Below are 25905 nucleotides of genomic sequence, written 5' to 3'. Positions count from 1 at the left end.
TCAACTTTTGCAGCCAGGAAACAATATACGGGTGGCTGCCCCAATGGGTCTTTTAATTTCTGGTACATGCTTCCTCAGTTTGCCCAGTTGATTTCATACAAGGGACGCTATTGGCAGATGGCTGAGAAGCTACCCAATCAGAGCACGTATTACGCATTAAATAAAACTCAAATATATTGTGAGCACAGGGGCTGTTCGCACCCCTAGAAGATACGGCCACTCCTCAAAAAACACTGAAAGATTACCTTCACATTGCTCTCTTCCTTGCTGGGCTTAAATGTGGCTGTTTTGTCAAGCGATATGCTTCCTGCATGGTGCTTCGCATACTTAAAACCTCGAACGGCAAATTTTTAGATTTTTAATTGTTTGTTTTTCTCTGTCTCTGTCTCTCTCTGACATTCTGTGCTCCTGACGGAGGGGGTGTGAGCAGTGGGGGGGCTGTTCGCACCACTAGACGATAGGGACGCTCCTCTAAAAAAAATGCTGAAAGGCTGCCTTAACAGTGCTCCCTTCCTAGCAGCTGCGTTGTCTGGCGGTGCTTCACATACTTAAAAGCCAAACAGCCCTATTGATTTCTGATTGTTTGCTTTTTTCTGACTATCTCTCTGACATTATCTGCTCCTGATGCGCACTCCTTTGAAGAGGAAGATATGTTTGCATTCTTTTAATTGTGAGAAGGAACTGTCATCTCTGTCTTGTTATGGAGCACAGTTTAAACTTTTGAAAAAGAGACAAATGTTTGTTTGCAGTGTTTGAATAAAGTTCCTGTCTCTCTACAACCTCCTGTGTTTCTGTGCAAATCTGTGACCCAAGCATGACAATATAAAAATAACCATATAAACATATGGTTTCTACTTCGCGGATTTTCACCTTTCGCGGGGGGGTCTGGAACGCAACCCCCGTGATAGAGGAGGGATTACTGTATCCCCCTCCAGCATGCAATAAGACGGTTACAAGATTACACGAGAAGTAAAAAGGATAATTTAGCTCTTTATTGACGGGTTCACGCGGTATTACAAACGGGAAGCTTATGACAGACATATCAAACATGTGGGTATCTTGACCTACGCAGTCTGCCATCTTTCGTTTGCCACGCTGAAAGCATTTTCACCGGACGGAAGACATAATCTTCCACCCGGCCTCGGATGGAAGACATAATCTTCCGCCCGGCAGCTTCAAAGTATTGGCCGTAGGTCCATCCTTATATTTGGGTTGCTCCATGTGCAGGCTCCTTCTCTTGGATCCAAACAAGGACAGGAAAGGACTCAAAACCCCACCTTTAAAAATACAGGAATAGCACAATGCCTACATACAGTTTTCATTCTCCCAACAAGGATAATGTGCTGACAGAGGACAGAAATATACTAGTCTGTCTTTAGGCTGACTATTCAATTCTCCAGTTGTCTTTTGGCTCTCTAGTCCTGTGCTTGGCTCAGCAATTCTAAATGAAGATGCGGTGCCCCTGTGTACCATACTTGGTCTGCCTGTATGAATGAGTCCATAACAGGAGCTCAGTGGAGCTCAGCTCGGATTGAAATGAAGTGAATGAAATGAGGTGAATGGGAGGGGAGATGATCACGTGACTCCAACACCCGCCTTAACTCTCCATCCCTCCACAAACACAGTCTCTCGGATCCCAACTCTCCTTTATATATATATATATATAGATATGCTTCATTTGAAAGCAACGTCAGAAGAAGAGAAGAAGAAAACAAAGACACATGTGACCAGTTTTCATCTGATCGTCAGTTAACAGTATTTTCATGAACATCGACTGCTAAATCAAACGCCACCCTGGGACATTCATCCTTGTCATCTGTAACTTTTTCGTAAGCTTTTTTTAAGATTATTTTAGCCAGATTTTTCTATCAGTACCTATTTTCTATTATTCTTTGTTCCAGTGGTATTATTATTATTCCTGTAATAAATACCATACTGCTTTTAACTTTCTATGCTTTGTCTTAATGTCTATAGAGTGATTGAAGTAATAAGTTAGATTTCTTTGAGCACCAGATGCAGCAGGAGATTTGCCATTACCTCTGTGCTGTGAGGTTTATTAAGGCTGCGAGTGAGAGCTCCACTCAATAGTAGGGAACAGTACGTAAAGTAAGGCATTCTTGGCTGATAAATGGCCTATAGTCAAGAGTGCTGAGCCTTTGTATGTTTAAATGTATTCTTGTAGACAAAAAGTAATACAGTATTTGGGTCTGAGATATCATTAAAACATCGTATGTTGTTCGTGCTGATAATAAGTAAGTCTCTTGAAGTGCAGAGAGAGTGACAGGCTGTGTTATTCCTAAAGCACTTGTGTTCTTTAAAGTGCTAGAGGTTAATCAGCATGTGTGTGTCATTCATGGGGCACTGTTGTGGTTAGGGTCTATGTGTATGCGTATAGCAATGTATGTGTGTGATAATCTTAAAGTGCAACAGTAGACCAACCCGATAATGAACTTGACGAGTACACTTACCCTTGCGAAAACAGGTAAAGGGTAAGTAGAGGGAAAGACTGCGTTAATATAATAACATTAATTCATATATATAATTTAACAGAAAAAGACTTGTATAATAATAAAATGTAAAAACTTCAAAGGGAGTGAATACTTTTTCTAGGCACTGCATATCTATATTTATTGTGTGTTTGTATTGTAATGTTGTATTTGGTTTCAGTTTTGTTCTTTGCCATGTCTCAGAAATCATTCTTGTAATGCTTATTGCACAACTCATCTGTCTCTTTGAGAACACAGGCAAACTACACCCCATGCCATGAAATAGCAGAAAATGCCACATTGGCACAACTTATGAATTAAAAAACTGTTGTTATAATATACATGGTCCAGTAGCTAAGGCACTGGACTTCAAATGACAAAGCTCCCTGTTGCTCCTGACTTGCTGTCTGATTGACTCACCAAATCATTTAACATGCCCTCAGCTCCAGATGAAAAAATATATGTGAAACTTACTTGAAAAGTGTAGACTACAGAAAGATGCCACATGAAATAAACTTTGTGTCCATTAGACTGACATTTTACAGTTTAATGGAAGGCAGGGATGGTCAGACATCTAAGGGTGTCACAGATGCTGCTCTCTTACCCGACTGGGAGACCAACAGAATGGATGGACAGTGGGAGAGTCTGTCTCTCTGGGCAATATGTTTCCTCAGTATGCTGGATGGCAGTACCCCTATGGTGTAACTCTCATTTAGCCACCCTCACAGAGTGACCTTTTGTGCCACTGGAGGGAGCTGCCACATGAAGGTTCAGAATCCAGGTGGCAGGACTCATCAGGCAGTAGCACTTTGACAACAAAAATGTAACTTCAAATGGAATTTTATTTCTGGGTACTACATAGTAGTTTTCAGACTCAAAATACCAAAATTAATGTCAACTTCTGGTGATCAAGACGTTTATTGCAGGGTTAAAAGACTTCTGCAGCTCCTGTCTCCTGCTCACAGTGGATGACTGCTGTCATTCAATCTGAACAATAACTAGCTACCTTTACTAGTCTCTGATAGTATTAAAAATGGTGTTTTAGTTCAAACATCTTATTAAAATAGATTATAATTTCTAAAAGAAAAAACAGCAAATGGGGATGGTTTTAAACTGATGATAAATTTAATTCAAATGAAAAATGCAAGACAGTTGGCACCTGCAATCCCTTTCACCACAAGATTTTAAATCAGGAATTTTGGCTCATGTAATCCAACACCATTTCCAAGTAGCATCCTCATAATTATGTTGCTTTTACATTCTCTAGTCATGAGTTGATTTTGAAATCTGCATGTACATAGCCTTCTTTAAAACATGTTGTCTCACACATTTTCAAGCTGCTAGTGTGTTTTGAAAGCTGCTGGCTCTGCACTTAATGCACACCAAAGTATCAATAGGGGAAAGGAGACCCTTCCCTATTGGTCACAAATTAAGTTTACGGAAGAAATGTAATTTGATTTTCTTCCGCTAAATGCATTAATCAGTTTCTAAGAATTATTCTGTGCTGTAAACAAGCAACTCATTACGAATAAATTCTAAAAGAAAAAAAAAAACAAGATGCAAAAGATGTGGGTTGAAGCATAACATGTACTGTAAGCACCAAGTATCCCAAAGACCAGTCAGTAACCCGCTACAGTAAATATAACAGTAGCAGACAGGCAAATGTAATGGAATGTCTAAAAAGAAACAGATTGCAAATTTTAGTTCAATTTTTTTTGACAAAAGAAATAATCATTCAGGGATATACTGGAAAAGTTATTTTGTCAAGCCACTCAAAGACCTTTATGGATAGATAATTGATGCATTATTTTGGCCATGACTTCACTTGAATTTTTGTGCACTGCAACACCCCTGTCCCATTACTGCTTGGCAAAGTCAAGTTCCTGGTCAACACCTTTGGTTTTCGTGTGACCCTCATTTGTTTTGTACTTTAGCTCATTGTATTTTCTGCTTCTTGCCTCTGGCTATTTGCTGCCTGGCTCATTGTTAACTAATAATATTAAATTTATCTAAAAAACCATTACTAGTCACTTTCTTTTTTTCTCCATTTTCATATAAAGCACACTACCTGTATTTATTGCTAAGCACTCTAGTGTCATCTTAGTCTCCATTGCTATTGTGTTTATGTAATATGCATTTATAAAGATCAAGAGGTTTTTGTTTGTTTGTTCTTTCAACTTAATAACTTGGTAAAACATATCGTTGGGCACTGTACCTGCTGTAAAGTTTTTCCCAAATATGTAAACAGTTACTTTGGGATGTTAATGCTACATTACTTCTACTGATGTCCATACTGTTTGTTTGCCATCTTCCTACTGTAGATAATATATAAAAATATAAAACATAACACATTTCACATTTTAATAAGGGCTCTTCCCAACAATGTAAAAACTGAAGTGAAAAATGTGAAAGACAGATGAGCAGATTGACATTACAGGATAATACCTTCTTCATTCATTCTCTCATTCATGTTCAGTTATACTTAAAAAATATTGTGTGTTATTAAGCAGGCTCAACAAAGGCTTTAAAATTGTAAATTGCCAATGGATATACCACTGTGTCAATCTTATAATCTTACAAGATGTTTCTACCATTTATGTACTTCAAATGTTAAATCTGGTACGTTGCACCTTTCACTGGATTCTTCTTCTTTGTAGGGGTGGTGGTTATAGTATGGCCATAAATTTTATTAGATGACTATTGTCATGTGTATATAATGCTGTGAAATTCTTCTTTGTATACTGTATGTTAATCAACATGCAACATGTCATCATTCTCTTGCAGTATGACTACCTCACAACTTCTGTGTTCCATACCTGAACAATCTCAGAATGGTACCTACACTACATGGTTTAAATACTGTGCATCGTTCTATAGTCTTTTGTGACAGCTGTGAATGCCTTTTATTTCATTTTAAGTATCCACTACAATCTAATAAATGCTTTTTAAAATATGGCAATTGAGTTTATGATTTCAAAATGTTTCAATAAAAGGACAGTTGGCCTATTTTTTATTTTTTTTTTTAATAATCTTAACTTAAGCCCTAAACATACTTAACAACACACAAGTGTCTTAAAACACTTGTACTGTTTTATTTTTAGACTAGCAAAATACCCGCGCTTCGCAGCGGTGAAGTACTGCTTTAAAATTTTAAATAATAAACTGAGGGAAAATGTACCACTAATTATTTGTTAAGGATCTCTTTGTATACCACGGTTGTCAGTTCACCCCTCCGGTTGTAATATGACCAAGCTGTGCGCTGAGCTTACTCTTGAACATGCAATGTATAGTTGGCCATGTGAAAAGCAATCTTGCCTCAAATCAATGCCAATCTTTTGTAGGGTCTGTCCCTGAGACTTATTAATTGTCATTGCGAAGCAGAGCCTTAATGGAAATTGGAGGCGTTTGAATTGAAATGGGAGATCAGAGGGTATAACGGGGATGCGAGGAATAAAAACTCTCTCCCCTGAGCCACCGCCAGTAAAAATAGTTGCCTCAATTAGGTTCTTTTGCAGGCATGTGACCTGAAGTCTTGTGCCATTACAAAGTTTCGGTGGCTGTAAGTTTCTCAGTAACATTATTGGTGCCCCAACCTTCAAAATTAGATTATGCTCAGGAGTGCCTGGAGGATTCAGAGTGTGGACTGAGCTGCAGGCTATGGACGTATATATGTATGTAAGTAGGATTAAGTTAGCATTGGGAACCCGCATACCAAATTTCTTGAAGATGGGCCCATTAAGTAACAAAGACCGTTGGAAAGTTCAATATGGTGGCCAACAGTGGTGTCATACCACCGAAATAAGTACGTACATCGGTTTCGGTTAGCGCAGGAAAGCCGCCTACCAAATTTCGTGAAGATGGGGCCATAAATAAGAAAGTTTAACATGGCGGACATTGTTGACCGTTATGACCGTTACGTGTACAATTTCAAAATGAAACCTGTTTAACTTTTGTAAGTAAGCTGTAAGGAATGAGCCTGCCAAATTTCAGCCTTCTACCTACACGGGAAGTTGGAGAGTTAGTGATGAGTGAGTCAGTGAGGGTTTTGCCTTTTATTAGTATAGATTCTATTAAAAAATAAAAGGATGTTTAATTTCAATTATTTTTGTGTATACAGTAGGCATTCTAAACTAAAATAAAAACACTGAAAACCTTATTAATGAAGTTGGCCTCTTTTAAATATATTTAAGTTAACAGTGTGGTTTTCTATAATTACCAGAAGTGCAGAACATGTGCATATAATTATTTATTTATTGCTTGTAAAATATTAAAAATGTATGTTGCATAGCAATATGTTACATAGATAAATTTTCTGAGAAATTTAGTAAAGCAGAAAAAATATTGTGTAAGGAAGTTGCAGAATAATTATAACTAGCCAACCCGTGGCGTAGCATACGCCGCATAATTATTTATTGATGGGGGAACACTTCCTGAAAGACACAGTTGTCCAAATGGGGTGGGTTTGAGGATACGACTGTAAGTGAATGAAAAGATGGAACTCTGGAGAGAGCAACCTACAATTGTCCGTGACTGAAAACTGGTTTTGGCAGATACAGGCATATCTTTTTGAAAGTTTGGCCCTGTGCCTTATTAATTTTCATTGCGAAGGCCAATCTAACAGGAAATTGTCTGCGTGTAAAAGTAAAAGGCAAATTTGAATTTGATGGGGTCAGGGAGGGCGGCACGGTGGTGCAGTGGGTAGCGCTGCTGCCTCGCAGTTGGGTGATCTGGGGACCTGGGTTCGCTTCCCGGGTCCTCCCTGCGTGGAGTTTGCATGTTCTCCCCGTGTCTGCGTGGGTTTCCTCCGGGCGCTCCGGTTTCCTCCCACAGTCCAAAGACATGCAGGTTAGGTGGATTGGCGATTCTAAATTGGCCCTAGTGTGTGCTTGGTGTGTGGGTGTGTTTGTGTGTGTCCTGCGGTGGGTTGGCACCCTGCCCAGGATTGGTTCCTGCCTTGTGCCCTGTGTTGGCTGGGATTGGCTCCAGCAGACCCCCGTGACCCTGTGTTCGGATTCAGCGGGTTGGAAAATGGATGGATGGATGGGGTCAGGGATATCCGGGGAATAAGGACAGTTTGTGAGGTAGCAGCTACGATAGTCTTACACTCCAGTACATTGCGGTGAATGCTGGTAACAGAAAGTCTAGTGCCATTACAGAGACCTTTTGCTGGCAGGAGGTTTCTGAGAAGCATGATGACTGAACCAATTTTAATTTTGAGTTTATGCGGAGGCATGCCAGTGGGAGTAAGACTATTAAGAAATTTTTCGGGGAATGAAAGTTGATCTGCAGGATCGTCTGTGACAATGGAGTCAACGCTAGTGAAAGTCACTTCGTTGGTAGGGATAAGTTTCAGCACTTGTTCATTAAGGTGTAGCGAATCTTCGTTGGTGACGCATAATATACGGGAGGAGGATTAAAGTTGGCGGCCGGGGCTCTGACGTGCGTATCCCATGACGCGGGAGGAGGGTTAGAGTTGGTGGGCGGGGCTCTGTCGTGCGTATCCCATGACGCAGGAGAAGGGTAAGAGTTGGTGGGCGGGGCTCTGTCTTACATGTGTCTTGCTTGCCATGGGCACTATTAAGAAATTCTTCGGGGAATGAAAGTTGATCTGCAGGATTGTCTGTGACGATGGAGTCAACACTGGTGAAAGTCACTTCGTCGGTAGGGATAAGTTTCAGCACTTGTTCATTAAGGTGTGCGAGTCTTCGTTGGTGACGTTTAATATATGGGAGGAGGGTTAGAGTTGGCGGCCGGGGCTCTGTCGTGCGTATCCCATGACGCGGGAGGAGGGTTAGAGTTGGCGGCCGGGGCTCTGTCGTGCGTATCCCATGACGCGGGAGGAGGGTTAGAGTTGGCGGGCGGGGCTCTGTCGTGCATATCCCATGACACGGGAGGAGGGTAAGAGTTGGCGGGCGGGGCTCTGTCTTGCGTGCGTCTTGCTTGCCATAGTCTTAGTGAATTATATATATAGATGTCAACAGAGGGCATCTAAATAAATTACAATTCTCTTTTTTAAGTGCTCAGGTGGAGGTAGAAAGGTCATCTAAAATGCTTTTTTTAAGGACTTAAAAAGTGTGCATTTTAAATTAATTAATTCTAATAAAAAATATTTATATATGCATTGGTCAGGAGAAATGGTAATGTCAATGGAAAAATTAAGTTGTTAGCCACACTAGAAATGCATATTATTGTAAACATATATAAAATGTGCAAAACATTAAATATATTAGTATTTATGTGGCTGGTTAGAATAATATAAAACGTTAATAATCAGGTCAGTGTATGCATTCAGAACTGTATGTTATGAATTACAGAATGGCTAGCTGCTACAGTCTAACTTGGGCTGCAATGGTAGAAGCTCATTATAATATCAACATATAGTAAGTAATATGTCTGTGCGGTGATGTTTGGGCACTACCTATGTTTCTTAATTCGAATGGAAGGTATTTCTAAACAGCAAAAATGACACACATTTCACAAAGATTATAACAGGAAAGCTTCAAAGTGGTAGTACAGGAGTCAAAAGAACACCTATGGATTAGGGCCAATTAAATGTGTGTTGATGGAGGTCCCAGGCAATTTTCAGAAGTCCAAACATCAGGTAAGAAGGGCAATGGGACAAGTAAGGTGAACAAATGAAATGGTAGAAAAAGCAGAGTGCCATTTTCAAAATGCTCAAAGAATAAGGGCACTGGGGATGGTGCTATATAAATAAAATGTATTATTATTATTTTCCTGGTCACAGGATGCCATTCAGACACCCAAAGACGTTGCTGCAACATCAGGACAGCCAGCCGCTCTGCAAAAGTTTTTTATTTGTCAATGTGGCAAGTCTACATTATACTGAGGGATATGGATTTGTGCATAACAAAATAATCTGCTGTTAACACTGCCTTGCTTAACCCAAGGTCCACCAATGTTAAAGCACTATTGCTATGTAAATCCATTAAAGGATGTAATCTTGATAAGTCATCTTTAACTGAAATTTGGCAAAACCTAATGAATTTGTATCAACAGTTGAAATCAGTCTGTCTGGTTATGTTTAATTTGCAGCTGCTGGAGGCGGTCTGACTGTTATTGTTAGATCTGAATTGAATATTGAAAGAATGCCCATTTTTCTTTGAATACACAGCTCTAAAACTGATAATAAATTTCAGTCCAATCTTGCTCATCTTTCTTTACTGCCCCCTAAAAATACAATGGGACTTCTTGTTAAGTGTCCTGACTGAACTACTAATTCTCACAAGTTCTCAGACAGTGATTCTTCTTGGTTATTTTAATTTAGACATTAATATATGTAAGCTTACAACTTAAGTTGTATCCATACTGGACATCTTTGACTATTTGCTGCAGAATATTAGTTTTCCTCCTCTCTCATAGTCACATATTGGACCTGGTCTACACATCTAATTTATCTGTTGACAATACTTGTAGCACTGATTTTGATCTCTCTAACAATAAAGCAGTGCTTTTTGTAATCTCAATGCCACTTCATATCTCTAACTGTTATGATGGACGGCAGGCATTTCAGCCTGGCCAGGACGTCCCTCAACAGAGAAAAGGAAGAAAAGCAGCCTTTTCAGGGCACTACATCCCCCGGGATGCTAGATGGCAGCTCCCCTGGAAGGAAATGGTTCCCCAGATTCCCTCAGGGCAACATGGGACATGGAGTCCGTTTCTTCAGCCCTGTTAGATGCCGTGGGTGCCGCCAGGGGGAGCTCACCAAGAACCTGGGGACTATTCCTGTTACACTAACCCGGAAGTACTTCAGAGTCATGAGGACAGAAGCCTGCAGTACTTCCAGGACACTTGAGAAGGATGATGTGCCGTTTGACCCTGAGAAGGAACACTTCCGGGTCATAGACTATAAAAGGACTCTGGGAATTCCAGCAAGCCGAGCCGGAGTTGGGTGGTAGAGGAACGGAGCTGCTGGGAGTGGAGGATTTGTTTTATTGTGATTATTGATTATTATTATTATTGCTTTATTAAGGAGAATTGTGGAGTGTGCGGTGCTTTGTGCACTTTATTGAAGAATATTATTAAAGAATCTTCTTGGTGCTTTTAACGTGTGTCCTGGATGTCTGTCTGTTGGGTTCATCGGGGCAACAGTGACCCCTAATGTCCACAATTGGCGTCGGCAGGATACTGGCCAACTGTTTGGTCAGAAAACCTTTGAATTTAACATGGACAGAACCCCCAGACAGCGACACACAAAGCCACCAAACCCGTTTCGACAGTTCGTCATGGGAAAGAAGATTAAACCGACCGACAGTGTTGAGAGAAGTCAGGTGCTCGACATTCCTTGTGTTCAAGAGGAGCAACAAAGCGACGCCGCCATACGGGAAGAAACTTTTCTGGGTGCCGATAACCAAGACGAGGTATGTGCCGGGGGAGGGATTGAAAATATCTTTAAAATAAACCACTTTGTCCCGCATTTATACCTCGTAGACAGTGAGCGCCCGGAGGTCGTAATTAAGACAGCATATCATCCCGAAGACGGTTGTGCGCTCTACGAGGAGAATACGAGCACCAAAGACTTCCGCATGAGGTTGGACAACAATGGACACATGACCTGCCCCGCAGCATCACGGGATAGAGGAGGTCAACCGCAGCCCGTAGGCTGGAATCAAGACACCCTGACGGACTCGGTTTTCCCGAAAAGGGAGGGGAAGGTGGATGAAGCATTGCACGCCACAAATAAAGGTAAGAAGGTTTGGGGAGTGACCGATCGATCTGCCGAAAAATTGAGTCAGGTGAATTGCGGTCGGCTCAAAGCCAATCTCCAGAACTCCAAATCACAAAAGGCCATGCGAGACCCAAAGGGGCGTTTGAAAAGCCGAGCTTGCTTCCAGCTGATCAAGAAGAGGACTTTAATGTGCGGGAGCTGGAAAAATTAATACAGCCTGTGCAGAGCTTTTTTCAGGTTATTACCTCAATTAAAAAGATAATAGAGGAATTGGGAGTGTCGGCCAAGGCACCTTTAAGGAGGGTTGAAGATTATTTACGCCGCTTCGGACAGGAGCTGCCACAGATGACAGATTCGGCAGTACAGGTGGGTAAATCCAGTACTGTACATGAAGTCGGGACCCAGTTTACAAGGGCAGCGCGATTATCTAGTATCGGCTGCCAAGTAATCTCAAGTCCCACAAGTGATCGGGGCGTGATGACTGAGTGTCCGATGGAAGGAGCGGGACCATCAGAGCAGCAGGATAGTGCTGACTTCCGGGTTGTTCCAAACCTCAAGACATCGGCGCTGGTCTCACCCAAAAATAAAGGGGTGCAGACAGTAAAGGGTCTCTCTCTTACTCATAGGGAGACCCAAACTGTAAGCAAGCCCCAGAAAGAAAGGGAGAACCCGCCTCGCATCATGATGCTCAGCTATTTGGGGGGAGTACTGTGATGGATGGCAGGCGTTTCAGCCTGGCTGGGACGTCCCTCAACAGAGAAAAGGAAGAAAAGCAGTCTTTTCAGGGCACTTCATCCCCCAGGACGCTAGATTGCAGCTTCCCTGGAAGGAAATGGTTCCTCGGAGTCCCTCAGGGCTACATGGGACATGGAGTCCGTTCCTTCAGCCCTGTTGGATACCGTGGGTGCCGCCAGGGGGAGCTCACCAAGAACCTGGGGACGATTCCTGTTACACTAACCCGGAAGTACTTCAGAGTCACAAGGACGGAAGCCCCAGTACTTCTGGGACACTTGAGAAGGATGATGTGGCGTTTGACCCAGAGAAGGAACACTTCCGGGTCATTTACTATAAAAGGACTCTGGGAATACCAGCAAGCCGAGCTGGAGTTGGGTGGTAGAGGAACGGAGCTGCTGGGAGTAGAGGATTTGTATTATTGTGATTATTGATTATTATTATTGCTTTATTAAGGAGAATTGTGGAGTGTGCGGTGCTTTGTGCACTTTATTGAAGAATATTATTAAAGAATCTTCTTGGTGCTTTTAACGTGTGTCCTGGACGTCTGTCTGGTGGGTTAAACGGGGCAATACCGACCCCTTGCGTCCACACTGTAAACATCAAATTTCCTTCAAAAACCTTAAAAATATCTGTTCCATTTCTCATCTTTTTGTGCAGCATCCAACCCCTCCATTCCCCTTAACCTACACTTACCATTCACAATAGATAATCATGTTGTCCACTATAAGATAGCATTGTTCCTGGCTTTAGAAACAGAAGCTGCTTTAAAACATAGGTAGTTCTTGTTTAAGTGTTCAGCTCTTAGGTATAATTCTGTACTACATTCCATAAAAGCTATAGGCCAGTACTTTTAGAGACTATGGCAAATGATATTTCTCTGATCATCAAGAGATCCACTAATTGCAGCCCATATTATTGCAATGATACAGTGCCCATAACACAAGGATATTGTTCTCTGTAAGTAATAACCTACTTCAGCTTGCACCTTGTTATAATATCATTTTTTTATTATAGAATGCTAGCAATTCCTTCATAATTTCTGTGCTACAATTAATATTTTTTATGTTTTCATTGTCCATCTTGATCTTGTAGCCTATTTTTCACTAATTCCATCTTCAGCCAACCATGTCGTGGTGTAACATAAGGCCGAAGATTTGTGCATTGGATATGACATCTACCACAATTATCGGTTCTGCCTCTATGTCGTACTTCTAGCTGTTACAAGAACACTTACTACATCCCATGAATTTGGTTGACCATCTGAACAATTTTTAGCCTATCGCTCTCTTACTTTTTATCTAAAGTTCTTAAATGTGTTGTAGTCAACTCACCAATTACGTAACTTCTAAAAACATGATGAAACCTTTTCAGTGTGACTTCTGGGCATATATCATCCCTAAATCTGCTTCGCTTCAACTAATAATGTACTTATGGCAATTGACTGTGGGTACATAATTATATTAATTCTAATTGATCTTACGGCGGCACGGTGGCGCAGTGGGTAGCACTGCTGCCTCGCAGTTGGGTGATCTGGGGACCTGGGTTCACTTCCCGGGTCCTCCCTGCGTGGAGTTTGCATGTTCTCCCCGTGTCTGCGTGGGTTTCCTCCGGGCACTCCGGTTTCCTCCCACAGTCCAAAGACATGCAGGTTAGGTGGATTGGCGATTCTAAATTGGCCCTAATGTGTGCTTGGTGTGTGGGTGTGTTTGTGTGTGTCCTGCGGTGGGTTGGCACCCTGCCCAGGATTGTTTCCTGCCTTGTGCCCTGTGTTGGCTGGGATTGGCTCCAGCGGACCCCCGTGGCCCTGTGTTCGGATTCAGCGGGTTGGACAATGGATGGATGAATGATCTTACTGCAGAATTTAATACTGTTAATCATGATATTCATCTGTCCATAATGAAGAGTATCCTGAGGGCTTCTGGCATTTTTCTCCAATACTTTTTTATGTTCTATCTAACATACATACAAGTGTTTCTCAGTCTTGTCAAAAACGAGTCCAACAGTCATAGCAGGTGTTCCTCAAGGCTCTGTTCTTGGCCCTATATGTTTCTTCTTCTGTATAGTTCTCCATGGCCATATTAGTCATAGTTATCGATTCAGTCATTATTTCTATGGGGCTGATACTCATATTTGTTTGTTAACATTTTTTATCTAAGAATTTACAACTTGTCTTTAAGAAATGAAATGCTAGATGTAAAACAACTTTATAAAATAAGGACAGAGCTTGTACTAGATAGATAGATAGATAGATAGATAGATAGATAGATAGATAGATAGATAGATAGATAGATAGATAGATAGATAGATAGATAGATAGATAGATAGATAGATAGATAGATAGATAGATAGATAGATAGATAGATAGATAGATAGATAGATAGATAGATAGATAGATAGATAGATAGATAGATAGATACTTTATTAATCCCAGGGGGAAATTCACATACTCCAGCAGCAAAAATATTAAATTAAAGAGTAATAAAAAATGTAGGTAAAAAACAGACAATAACTTGAATAATTGGCACTGAAGCCCAGTTTAAAAGAATTCACCCCTTTACATTCACTCTAGGTGGTGTTATTATCATGCCTTTGTGTGAATTTAGATATTACTTTTGATTCCTTCCTTTCTTTTTCCAAGTCACATACAGCAAATAAAGTAAGTTTCTTATTTCCCTATTCACAACACATTCCATGTTGCTCACCTTGTCTAATACTGAGAAGCTTGTCCATGTAATTATTTTTTAATTATCGTTTGATTATTTTAGGATATACATTCATTACAATAGAAAAGTTACAATATAACAATCAAAAGATGAAAAGTCAGTCCAGTCTAAACTACAATTAATCTATTAAATTACAGAAAGAGCTAATATTTATTAATCATAAAAAACCACTAAAACTCACATCCTTACCCTAAAAAGAGAGTGAAGTAGTAATGAAAAGTCCATATACTTCATCTTTGTCAAAAACAATTGGAGTAAAGCAAAAATGCTGGCTGGAGCTAAGCAGACTTATTTTAGATTAACACTAATAACATTTTGCCATATTCAAAAGAAACTCTTTCAGCTCCATGAAAAGAAAATTAGATTTTTTTCTCTTGTTTTAGGCAATATACCATATAATTTTCCATTGAATTATTTGAGGATGCACAACGATTCTTTCAGTTGAGCAAGATTAATGCTAACAATAACGGTGAGTTTATCACTAGATGTCTAATCCTAATCTAAAAGAAAACGTACTTGAAATTGCCTGCCTGTTTAACTAGGACATCCAGACATTTGTACCCCCACATTTTAGATTAGAAAATGAGATAATACATAAAACATTTAATTTTGTGTTTTGTTCACTGATAACAGTTTACAAAAAAAAGGGCTTATTTCTTATCCTTAGGACTTTTAATATGTTTAACTAGTTTTGGACTTTACATAATACTGTACTTAATTCAGAGGTGTGTTTCTGGTGTAAACCATTTATCTAAAACTGATTTGTGAAAATTAAAATATATTCAAATATGTTATATAAATGAACCTTGCTGATAAAAGGAAGTGATCACCATGATTTCTTCAGTCATACTGCATTAACAAGAATTTTACATATAACAATGGTTCAAGACTCTATTTAGTATTTTCCGCAACACTCACCAATATAGATATAGCTACAAAGAAATATAAAGATATTTTAAACTCTTCTGTCATGAATGATTAACATGTCGTTAAAATGAATATCCTCTTACTCTTACTTCTCTTTCAGAGCATTCCATGTTTATTAAATCCTTTTTTTAAAAAAAAAAACAATTCTGTTTTAAAGTAATTTATATAAATGGTAAAAAAAGAGGACTCCACAATGACTAAAAGCAGAAAGTGACACAGGTCTACTTGACTTCCAACTTTATTAAAGAAGCTGAAAAAAAGCACCTGAAAAATGCCAGCAATCAGGAGAAATATGTAATATTTCTAGACTTTAAGACTTTATTAATTATTATCACGATGCTCACCACTAAATGATCTTAAGCAATACTCAGAAACAGAGGCCTCTTTTTCAATATCTCAGACAAGAAGTGGAATATGATTATTTGTAACTTTCACTTTTTACATTAGACCAGATTAAAATTCCAGCTGATTCAAAACTCTTCTGCAAGAGCCCTCATCATACTTTCAACAATGAGCGCATAACACCTGTTCTGTTGAGTCTTCAATGCCTCCTTGTGTTTTACAGAATTCAACAGAATAGCTTTAAATGGTACTGCACCAGATTACATTAGCAACCTTCTGTATTACTACAATCCTGTTCACCCACTCTGGTCTACTGAAAAAAGTTCAACTTGAAAACAATAGTTAAAATTCAATACCAGTATACATACCTTTATGTGTGAGCATTTAGTGTTCTAATTAAAATGCAATAAAATAACTGTAATTGCAAATCTAATCTACCGTATATACTCGTGGATAAGTTCTCCCGCGGATAAGTCAGGACTCGATTTTACAGTATAATTTCTGGCATTTTATAAAGTCGGTTGTATAAGTCAAATGCAGAAAACTCATGTTATTGGTACAAGGGATTATGATATGCTAATGCCCACCTGAGAGAGTAACCATGGACCACAAAGCCTTTTTTGTTTTATGTGGGTGCAGCAATGCCCTGTATCAGCGTGTGCTCCTAACCTCCCCTCTCTCTATCTCTCTCTATTTTGCCTGAATACCCAAACTATTCCGAAGCAACGTTTGCACTGATTTGTGTTCTTTGTATCTCACGCCCTCAAACACCTTTATCGTAAGACCATCCCTTATCTACGATAGAGCATTTGATCAGAAGAAAATATGAAGCTGGATTTAAATTAAACATTGTTAAAGTAGCAAAAGAAATTGGTAAATGCACTGCTGCAACAACATTTGATGCGTCTGAGAAACTGATGCGAGACCTGAGGCAAGAAGTGTCTCATTTTTGAACGGGCGTACAATTTGGGGTCTGATTTTATGATCGATTTTTCGGGTTTCAAGACCCGACTTATACATGAGCATATATACAGTAATTCAACATCAGTATTAATTAAGTTCCATGTACTAACTACATTGATACTGCTGAAAATAGTACAGTATATTCTTCAGAGTACAGATTGGATCCTAAGAGTACCACCTACTAGGAAAATGAGCCTGGACTTGGCGAGTTTGCACACAGTTTTGTGTGAGGAACTTGCAGATTTGGGTACGACTGCTGATCCTAATGTGATGTGGGAGACCTTCCGTGACAAGACCCTGAAGGTTGCTGAAGGTTATGTTGGTGTTACCGGTGCTTCTCAGAAGGAGGTGTTTCATCTCGCAAGGCACCCGGGATATCATCAAGAGGAGTCACAGCGCATGGCTCAATGGCAACTCTAATCTGTACCGGGAACTGAGAAGGATGGCTGCAAGGGCTCTGAGGGTAGATAAAGAGGCGTTTGCTAGAGGAATCTGTGAGCAAGTAACACCATCTGTGGTCTAGCGACCCACGTCCTGCTTACAGAGAAATCAAAGCATTACACACATCTGAATCTGTTCCTTGGACAGTCGCAGTCAGGGCGGCTGATGGAACGGTCCTTATGGATGACACTGCAGTTGTGACTCGCTGCAGTGTCAGTTCAAAGCTGATCCTCTGGATAGTGGTGAACCAGCTGAGGGGGGAGGGGGGGGGGGGCGGGGTAAGGCTGCAGGGATCTGTGGTATCCGGGGTGAACTTCTCCAGGCTGGTGGTAAGGCTGTTCTCCTGGCATTGCAAGCAATCTTTGCTTCCATTTGGGAAACTGGCATTATCCCAACAGATTGGAAAACAGGACTTGCCGTCCCTATCTGGAAAGGGAAGGGTGATTGCATAGATTGCAGCAACTACAAGGGGATAACACTGCTCTCGGTGCAGGGTAAGGTCCTTGCTAGGGTCGTCCTCAATAGGATCCGTGATCACTTGCTCACCTACCAACGACCGGAACAGTCTGGTTTTAGGCCTAAGAAGTCTACCATAGACCGCATCCTGGCACTGAGGGTTCTCATGGAGCGCAAACGCGAATATCGGCAGAGTTTCTTTGCAGCCTTTGACGATTTCGTAAAGTATTCAACTCAGTTGATCAAGCTGCCCTGTGGGACATCCTGAGGGTTTGCGGGATCCCCTTGAGGTTTCTGGATATTATGGCCAGCCTGTACACTGGTACTGTGAGTGCTGGGCAGAGTGGAGGTAGAACCTCTGTGTTTTTCCCAGTTGATTCTGGGGTTTGTCAGGGGTGTGTTCTTGCTCCTACTCTGTTCAATGCTTGTATGAACTGGGTGTTGAGCAAGGTCGTGGGTTCCAGCGGCTGTGGGGCATCTGTTGGTGAAGAAAGATTCACGGATCTTGACTTTGCTGACGATGCTGTGATCTTCACGGAGTCAATGGAGGCTCTGATTGGGATGCTCGAGAGACTGAGCGAGGAGTCTGACTGTCTGGGCTTGCGAGTTTCCTGGATAAAAACCAAGATCCAGGCCTTTAATGACCTCTTGGGAACAGCCAGCAGCAGTGTGTCTGTTTGCGGAGAGAGTGTCGACCTTGTTGATAGGTTTACTTCCCTTGGCAGTGACATTCATGTCTCTGGTGACTCTTCCTATGATGTCAGCAGACGGATTGGGAGAGCATGGGGGGGTCATGAGGTTGCTGGAAAGAGGTGTGTGGCGCTCCTGATATCTATGCAAAAGGACGAAGGTCCAAGTCTTTAGAGTCCTGATGCTTCCTGTCTTGCTATATGGTTGTGAGACATGGATGCTATCCAGTGACCTGAGACAAAGACTGGACTCCTTTGGTACTGTGTTTCTTAGGAAAATCCTTGGGTACCATTGGTTTGACTTTGTGTCGAATGAGTGGTTGCTCATGGAGTTCCGAATGAGGCACATTACCTGCATTGTGAGGGAGTGTCAGTTACGGCACTACGGCCATGTGGCGCGTTTGCCCGAGGGTGATCTGGCTCGTAAGATCATCATTGTTGGGGACCTGAGCGGCTGGACCAGGCCAAGGGGTCACCCACATAACACCTGGCTGCGGCAGATACAGGGTCATTTCCTGAGGGTGGGACTGGACCGCATGTCTGCCTGGGGGGTTGCCAACTGGGATCCCGAGTTGTTTCGTCCTGTAGTGGGTGTGGCAACGCACTGTACCAGTGCATGCTACCCAACTTGACTTGACTTGACAGATTGGAGAAGTTTTATAGTTAGGCCATTTCACATTTTAATCAAATGAGTAAATTCAAATAAGAGCCTGTAAACATTCTTTTGTATGATAACAGAATTTTCTTGGCAATGATTTAGGATTTCTAGTACAATATTTACTAAAAATAAACACTTTATTCTTTGAAGCTTTAACATTTTTGTGAAACACTAGAAAATAAGTCATAATCAATAAAAAAACCTTTATAAAACAAGTAAAACTCTAAATAGAGCATACACATCCATTAATTTAAAGTAGGTTATCACTGAATGCTTAAACTTGTCTACATATTGTCATTTATTACTAAAACATGAAAAACGTTTCTGTTTTAACGATGGGCTTACATAGATTGTTGTAGACACGGAACTCACATGAAATGCATGTATTCCAAATAACGATCTATTATTTCCCCTCTAAAACTCCAGCACTTCATTCCAAGATAATCAAGGCTTGAACTGGGCCCTTTCTGCATTGGTGGGGGAGATGGTATAGCAGGCTGTTTGCTGGCTGGGCTTATTAACACATTTACAAGACAAAAGACACTGACGGACAGGTGCGAAGGGATTTAAGGTGGGCTGGATTTACGAGTTTTTTCATAGGCTCTGGTAATTCTAGTGTTAAACCATCCTTCATTCTGTAGCTTGTCAGTTGGTTTAATTTACAGGTAGGTGTATTAACCACAGGGCATTACTGCCCATTTCACAAATACTAGTGCCAGCTGCTAGGCCAGCGGGGATCCATCCCCTCACTGACATTTGGCCGCTTTAATCCTGGAACATCTCCCAGGTGGTGAGGCAATGGCTTTCATATATTCCAGATGCCATTCCTGCTCTGTGATCATTGCAAGACACTCTCTGAGTTCCTACTACTGAAATAATAGTTCTTGAGTTACTTAGTTCCTATTTTTCCTCCTTTGATACAGCCAGAAACTTTCCTCCTTTTTCTTTGTGTTCTTAAACTTTGCTCATCTCACCTCAAAACACCTTAATAGAAGCTGAGTGGATGTTCCTAGAAATCCTCGGAAACTACAGTATATATATATATATATATATATATATATATATCTATAATAATAAAAGGCAAAGCCCTCACTGACTGACTCACTCACTCACTGACTGACTGACTGACTCATCACTAATTCTCCAACTTCCCGTGTAGGTGGAAGGCTGAAATTTGGCAGGCTCATTCCTTACAGCTTACTTACAAAAGTTAGGCAGGTTTCATTTCGAAATTCAAAGCGTAATGGTCATAACTGGAACATATTTTTTGTCCATACACTGTAATGGAGGAGGCGGAGTCACGTATCGCGTCATCACGCCTCCTACGTAATCACGTGAACTAAAAACAAGGAAGAGATTTACAGCACAAGTCACACGCGGGAACGAAGGTAAATGACGTTAATTTTTGACTGTCTTTTAATACTGTGTAAGCATACATATTAACACATGTGCAATTAAACGTGTGCATTTACGGGGTGATTTCTCAGGCTTAAAAGCTCACCTTTTATCAAACGCGGGAACAAAGGTAACTGACGTTGTTCACTGTCTTTTAATACTGTGTAACCATACATATTAACACATGTGCAATTAAACGTGTGCATTTACGGGGTGATTTCTCAGGCTTAAAAGCTCGCCTTTTACTAAAAAGGTAAATGCAAAACTATTTTCAATCAGTTTATTGAAACGCTCCCGTTAAGGATTGCAATAACATATTCGCGAGAGAAAAGAACGAAGTAGGGGGAAATGGAGGAAGAGCCGCAAACAGCGAACAGCAAAAAATTAATTAAACAATTGAGAACGGAGCGACTTAAGCATACAAGCATGTTCATAAGGGAAACAAAGCACGGTGTAAAACGTAAGTTTAAATTAAGTTTATAGAAACGCTCCCGCTGCGGGTTGCAATAACATATTCGCGAGATAAAACTTTAATGAGAAGACACGAGGTATAAACGAACCACACGCCGTGGCGCAACGTTAGGGGCAACAGTTTCAACCATTCTATGATCTGCTTCTCGCAACTGAAAGACGGCACATGGCGGATGTTAGCCGACTTGCTGACCGCAACGTTAGGGGCTTCAGCTATGGCGCTGACGCCACATCTCAGTGCCAACACTTTGCAGACTGTACTTAAAAGACACGCCCTCCTCACTGGACAGTTAAAAACACCAATCAAACTAACGATGACATCAAGTATTACCCAATCAAAAGTAGGAAAGGAGGCATCTTCATAAAATGCGTGTGGGATGATTTGCATGAGACGCTGCTTTAAAAAAAAAATTATAAAAAAAATACGGGATAAATCCCGTCCAGTATTGATTCAAAACAGGACGCACAATTTCATTCTCAAACACGGCACCATTCCGTATTTTAAAGGACGGGTGGCAACCCTACAGTGCCAGGTAACCACCCATACAATCACATTGTGATTCAGACTAGGAATGCAATGAATGTAATTACCCCAATCTACATACAAGGCGAAAGTCTTGCAACATTCAAAGATGATGGTTTGGGATAAGTACACCATACAACATAAAAGAGCTTATAAAGCCTTGAACCGAAAAAAGCAAGATCTCAGAGATCGTAAAAAAAAAAAATAGGAGGTAATGTCGTTTTACTCGCTGTAGATTTTAGTCAAACATTACCAGTTATTCCACGAGGGAGACCAGCAGATGAACTCAACGCGTGTTTAAAATCCATGCTTCTCCCACGTTCGGTTATATGTCGCGTGTTCTCGGGTAGGTGCACCAAAAAATTTATACATTTAAGCATGTAATGGGCAAACAAAAAATGAGGTATACCCGAAGGCACTGCAGTAGTACTTAATGTAACTTTACTTCTTAAATGTTAATGTTTTACTGTTTAATAATTTATACGCTTCTTATATGTTGTTCAAATTCTTTATCAAAATACCACTGACAGCGCAATGCACGATAACATGGAGTGAATACACCATACGCATCCGCACACGGCTGCCCTGCTGTGCGCAGATAGGAGTTGATTCTACAATAAAATAAAATAAACATAAAAAGATAGTAGACGTGACGTACTATATGTGTACCAAATTTGAAGTGTATAGGTGAAACGGTTTGCGAGGTACAGGTCATTTAAAATCCTGGACAGACACACAAATTGCCACGGTAGCAAATTACAGAAGAACATTTTACTGTTTAATAATTTATATTTATATGAAATGTGCTTCTTATATATTACTTCATATTCTCATATGATAATGATGTTAATGTTTATATTGATTTCTGTGTTATTAAAACTGCATGTATGTGTGTATATATATATATATATATATATATATATATATATATATATATATATATATATATATACTAGCAAAATACCCGCGCTTCGCAGCGGAGAAGTAGTGTGTTAAAGAGGTTATGAAAAAAAAAAAGGAAACATTTTAAAAATAACGTAACATGATTGTCAATGAAAGCCCGTTTCAGTCAGTAAGTCTTCTGTGTGTGTTTATGTATGTGTGTATATATATGTAGATGTGTATATGTAGATATATATATATATGTATATGTATATAAATGTTTATGTGTGTGTGTATATTATATATATAATATATATATATATATATATATAAAAAAGACAGCAACAGTTATAACAATGACAACACAATTACATTGACAATCATGTTACGTTATTTTTAAAATGTTTCCTTTTTTTTTCATAACCTCTTTAACACACTACTTCTCCGCTGCGAAGCGCGGGTATTTTGCTAGTATATATATATATATATATATATATATATATATATATATATATATTTATTTAAACTTAATAAAGATTAATAAATTAATAAAGACCTCCTCAATCCCATTAACATGCCTTCCAATGAGGAAGCAGAGCCTGGGGACTCAGAGGTGGGCTCCCCCATCTCTGGGACTGAGGTCACCGAGGTGGTCAAAAAACTCCTTGGTGGTAGGGCCCCGGGGGTGGATGAGATACGCCCGGAGTTCCTCAAGGCTCTGGATGTTGTAGGACTGTCTTGGCTGACACGCCTCTGCAACATCGCATGGACATCAGGGACAGTGCCTCTGGATTGGCAGACCGGGGTGGTGGTCCCCCTCTTTAAGAAGGGGGATCGGAGGGTGTGTTCCAACTACAGAGGGATCACACTCCTCAGCCTCCCTGGAAAAGTCTATTCAGGGGTCCTGGAGAGGAGGGTCCGTCGGATAGTCGAGCCTCGGATTCAGGAGGAACAGTGTGGTTTTCGTCCTGGTCGCGGAACAGTGGACCAGCTCTATACCCTTAGCAGGGTCCTGGAGGGTGCATGGGAGTTTGCCCAACCAGTCTACATGTGTTTTGTGGACTTGGAAAAGGCATTCGACCGTGTCCCTCGGGGAATCATGTGGGGGGTACTCCGAGAGTATGGGGGTACCGGCCCCCCTGATAAGGGCTGTTCAGTCCCTGTACGATCGGTGCCAGAGCTTGGTCCGCATTGCCGGCAGTAAGTCGAACCCGTTTCCAGTGAGAGTTGGACTCCGCCAGGGCTGCCCTTTGTCACCGATTCTGTTCATATCTTTTATGGACAGAATTTCTAGGCGCAGCCAGGGTGTTGAGAGGGTCCAGTTTGGTGGGCTCAGGATTGGGTCACTGCTTTTTGCAGATGATGTTGTCCTGTTTGCTTCATCAGGCCGTGATCTTCAGCTCTCTCTGGATCGGTTCACAGCCGAGTGTGAAGCGGCTGGGATGAGAATCAGCACCTCCAAATCCGAGACCATGGTCCTCAGCCGGAAAAGGGTGGAGTGCCCTCTCAGGGTTGGTAGCGAGATCCTGCCCCAAGTGGAGGAGTTCAAGTATCTCGGGGTCTTGTTCACGAGTGAGGGAAGAATGGAGCGTGAGATCGACAGGCGGATCGGTGCGGCATCCGCAGTAATGCGGGCATTGCATCGGTCTGTCGTGGTGAAAAAGGAGCTGAGCCGCAAGGCGAAGCTCTCAATTTACCAGTCGATCTATGTTCCTACCCTCACCTATGGTCATGAGCTATGGGTAGTGACCGAAAGAACGAGATCGCGAATACAAGCGGCTGAAATGAGTTTCCTCCGCAGGGTGTCTGGGCTTTCCCTTAAAGATAGGGTGAGAAGCTCAGTCATCCGGGAGGGGCTCAGAGTAGAGCCGCTGCTCCTCCGCATCGAGAGGAGTCAGATGAGGTGGCTCGGGCATCTGATCAGGATGCCTCCTGGACGCCTCCCTGGTGAGGTGTTCCAGGCACGTCCAACCGGGAGGAGGCCCCGGGGAAGACCCAGGACACGCTGGAGGGACTATGTCTCTCGACTGGCCTGGGAACGCCTTGGGATTCTCCCGGAAGAGCTAGAAGAAGTGGCCGGGGAGAGGGAAGTCTGGGCATCTCTGCTCAAGCTGCTGCCCCCGCGACCCGACCTCGGATAAGCGGGAGACAATGGATGGATGGATGGATAAAGATTGTGTGATAACTTGTTTTCACTTTAAGATTCAGTGAAACATAGAATTTTATCAAGGGAATCCAAACTTTTATATTTCTATTGCGTTTGTAGAAATGTTACAAGGTAAGTTAAAAATACATTGTTGTTTGTAATATAACCCAAATAGTAAACTAACAGTAGTTATAAGAAAGATAGTTAAACTTTGTAGTACTTATCCATGTGGTAAATCTGCTTAATAAAAACTGCATGTACAGTATTTAATCTTTTTATATACAGTAATCCCTCCTCCATCGCGGGGATTGCGTTCCACAGCCACCCGCGAAATAAGAAAATCTGCGAAGTAGAAACCATATGTTTATATGGTTATTTTTATATTGTCATGCTTGGGTCACAGATTTGCGCAGAAACACAGGAGGTTGTAGAGAGACAGGAACATTATTCAAACACTGCAAACAAACATTTGTCTCTTTTTCAAAAGTTTAAACTGTGCTCCATGACAAGACAGAGATGACAGTTCTGTCTCACAATTAAAAGAATGCAAACATATCTTCCTCTTCAAAGGAAACAGAGAGGAAAGCAAACAAATCAATAGGGCTGTTTGGCTTTTAAGTATGCGAAGCACCGCCGGTACAAAGCTGTTGAAGGCGGCAGCTCACACCCCCTCCGTCAGGAGCAGGGAAAGAGAGAGAGAGAGAGAGAGAGACAGAGAAAAACAAAGTCAAAAATCAATACGTGCCCTTTGAGCTTTTAAGTATGCGAAGCACCGTGCAGCATGTCGCTTCACGAAGCAGCTGCACACAGAAGGTAGCAACGTGAAGATAATCTTTCAGCATTTTTAGACGAGCGTCCGTATCGTCTAGGTGTGCGAACAGCCCCCCTGCTCACACCCCCTACATCAGTATCAGAGAAAGTCAGCGCAAGAGAGAGAGAGAGAGAAAGTAAGTTGGGTAGCTTCTTAGCCATCTGCCAATAGCGTCCCTTGTATGAAATCAACTGGGCAAACCAACTGAGGAAGCATGTACCAGAAATTAAAAGACCCATTGTCCTCAGAAATCCGCGAACCAGCAAAAAATCTGCGATATATATTTAAATATGCTTACATATAAAATCCGCGATAGAGTGAAGCCGCGAAAGGCGAAGCGTGATATAGCGAGGGATCACTGTACCTGTCCCTTAAAAATATACTTCTCCTTCTTAACATTACCAAAAAAATTAGCTTTTTATATCATTTTATACTACAACTGCAAAATAGAAGTTTTGTTTTGTTGATGCTATACAAGTTTTCTCGTTGTCTTACAATATGTAAATTAATATTACCCATAAAAATACAAAATATGCAAATATAACCTATCAATGTAATCCGTGTAAAAAAA

At 41.1% G+C, this 25905-nt stretch overlaps 1 protein-coding gene across 1 annotated transcript in view; it reads right to left on the bottom strand.

Moving 5' to 3' along the window:
• arap2 (ArfGAP with RhoGAP domain, ankyrin repeat and PH domain 2) overlaps positions 1-25905 on the bottom strand; it is a 468505-nt gene that overhangs the window by 295122 nt on the left and 147478 nt on the right. The gene's annotated exons all lie outside the window — the stretch shown is intronic.

Source organism: Erpetoichthys calabaricus, chromosome 5, assembly GCF_900747795.2.
Source record: "Erpetoichthys calabaricus chromosome 5, fErpCal1.3, whole genome shotgun sequence".
NCBI classification, from domain to species: Eukaryota; Metazoa; Chordata; class Cladistia; order Polypteriformes; family Polypteridae; genus Erpetoichthys; species Erpetoichthys calabaricus.
Note: the sequence above shows the minus strand (reverse complement) of the source record. Positions and strands in the feature narration are given on the sequence as shown.